Raw genomic sequence first — 2,500 nt, forward strand, 5'->3', positions numbered from 1 at the left:
TAAAGATAGTGACAGTTAAGATATTGTGAAAGATGTATGGAATCTCAAAGATGAAACGGTATGGCGTTTTAGCAATAGAGATTAAATCCTGAGTAGTGAGTGTCAAGATATATAAACATCTCTTGAAATATTTTGGTTTTAATTCGTGGCACTGTATTTCCACGTCTGCCCACGGTTAGCCTTATTATTGTTATTTTCATCGACATCATCAGTATCAATGTTCAGATTATTTTCTCTGTTAAAGTGCCTGTTTTTAAGTCTCGTAACCACTATCTAGTCTTATTTTAGAATGTGGCGTGGATATCCCGTAGGTTTGTTTCGTTGCGTCTTCCGAATACGAAAATATCTGCTTTCCTCAGATATCATTTCATTAGTTTTTGTACATCTTATTCGAAGGGAAGCATCCTGAAAAAATTATCCCTAAACATTTTCAAGTGCTCAGTAAATTTTCTATGAGTCATGGACAAATACAGTGCTCTTCCTAAACACATCTTTGATAGATTTAGTTGAGTCGTGTTATCCCTCAGTTTTAACACAGGACACTAACATAATTATGCAACGATCTGTTTGGTGTAAAATGATACTTTTACAACTAGTCTGAAAACGAGCACAATAAGCTAACAGAGAATCCAGTTTGACATTCGCTTTCATTAATGATACTAGCCACAGTTGAATAGAGGAATGGATACATGATACACGATACGTATCATTCGAATGTAGTTTGAATGAATGTGAGAAGTATTATTGTCACAGCCCTAGTTACTTCGAGATAAAATCGACGTTGTTATTCTTACCAAACAGCAAAACGAGATAAATAGACAGAGAGGAAGACATCGATAAATTCTTGCTTCACTGGAGAAAGAGACAGACAGACAGAGCGAATGAGAGACAGAGACAAAGACAGAGAGACTTTCGAGCGCCTATAATTATATTCAAGTACGTACGTGTGTGTCTCGACGTGATTGAACGTCGGTCTTTGCTTGTGTTTACCAATAGTTTTTTTTTTTGTTTTTAATCTAGAGACTTTTGTAATTGCTCTTCTATTTAGACAATAGTACTTTCACACATAAAATTCAAGTGTGAACATCCTCACGATCCGTATTTGATTGCCAGTACCCTAGAGTTGGTGGTGTTAGTGGTAGGTGTGTCGCCAGCGGGCAGGTAAAGGTATATTATAAGTATGGGTGAGCGGGCGGACGGAGGCTTAGTGTGCGTCGGGCAGGTGGAGGAGAGAGAGTGCAGCTGCGTGTGGACTTGAATTTTTTTTCTCTCTCTCTCGCTCCTCTCGCTCCGACCCTCCTCCTCCCAGACTGACTGATTTTTGTTTTGATATCGTTTTCGTATTAAAAAAAAAAAAAAATCTTGTAGACGAGAGGAATTTACAAGTTGGTACGAGTGCTTTTAATTGGACTGTTATTTAGGCGACAGAATTTTATTTTTTTACTCGAAGTGATGTTAATTTTTGTGAAGCATTTCCGGCTCTGTCTGGAGATGAGTTTCCGAGCGAGTGAACTTTCGGTGTCACAGACGACAGCGACGTGAAATCGGAAAGTGGTACGAAGTATATATGAAAAAGTAAATGGAAAAAAAGGATTCTTTAAGACTTCGAGTTTAATGGAATCCAAAGTGATGTGTTTGCAGATGAAGCTAATCAAAAGGATTATATAAAGATCGGACTCGTATTGATGTTAAATGGCTGAACACATTTTGGTAATTAGAATCCCACATATATGAAAATGTTGATGCGAAAAAAATTACAAATGTTGATAATGAGGCAGTGATGTTACTGTAGATTCAAGTGATAAGCAAAATGGCAATTTGTCAGAAAAAAATGATATCACCTATATATATATGCTTGTGTATTTATGTATGTGTATGGGCGTGCGTGTGTGCTTCCTGCAAGCTTTTGGTTATATTTAGATCCATGGACATCAAAACCAAGACAATCCTTGATCACAAACACCTCCGCAATCAAATAAGTGATCATATTACGAGATAGACCTATAATCTCGAACAAAAAATTTACAGATAAGTAGATAGTGGAGGCAGGTAACATAATCTTTAGACGCCTTGAAGACCAGTGTTAAATCTCCCGACTTGTGTGAAGACGCCCAGGTTTCATCCGTAACTCTGCATGCCCTTATAAGGCGGGGTTCTCTACCAGGAGGGGGATGGGCGGGACGGAGGGGAGGGGGGTGTTGGCGATCCTTGACCATCTGGCTGGGGTCAGCTGTGGGGTCAGTCTTGTTTAGGGTAAGGAAAATACACCTGCACGCGGCGATACAGGTGTAAAGGCATGCGCTTGCACACAAACAAACAGTCATGTGCATAAACACACGTACCAACAGATGCACACACGCACTGGTACACAAACACACAAACAAACAAACAAACTGTGACCCCAAACGCTACAGATGTTCCCAATTATTACACTTCAAAAAAGGGAGAAAATATAAAGAAAGTAAAGAAATTATGAGAGCAAAAATGTGCAGTTAAAGGC

At 38.9% G+C, this 2,500-nt stretch overlaps 1 protein-coding gene across 4 annotated transcripts in view; it reads left to right on the forward strand.

The window, feature by feature from the left end:
• LanB2 (laminin subunit gamma-1) overlaps nt 1-2,500 on the forward strand; it is an 88,092-nt gene that overhangs the window by 49,086 nt on the left and 36,506 nt on the right. The window contains exon 1 of one of the 4 annotated variants that reach the window (XM_086548633.1): nt 1,208-1,389. The exons of 2 other annotated variants lie outside the window; for them this stretch is intronic. The gene's annotated coding sequence lies outside the window, so the exon portion shown is untranslated. Of the gene's footprint in view, nt 1-1,207; nt 1,390-2,500 lie in introns of those variants that run through there. One more of the 4 variants, XM_086548634.1, reaches the window with a different exon arrangement.

This window comes from Penaeus japonicus, unplaced genomic scaffold (assembly GCF_977035675.1).
Source record: "Penaeus japonicus unplaced genomic scaffold, GWHDUDI00000001_assembly GWHDUDI00000021, whole genome shotgun sequence".
Taxonomy (NCBI): Eukaryota; Metazoa; Arthropoda; class Malacostraca; order Decapoda; family Penaeidae; genus Penaeus; species Penaeus japonicus.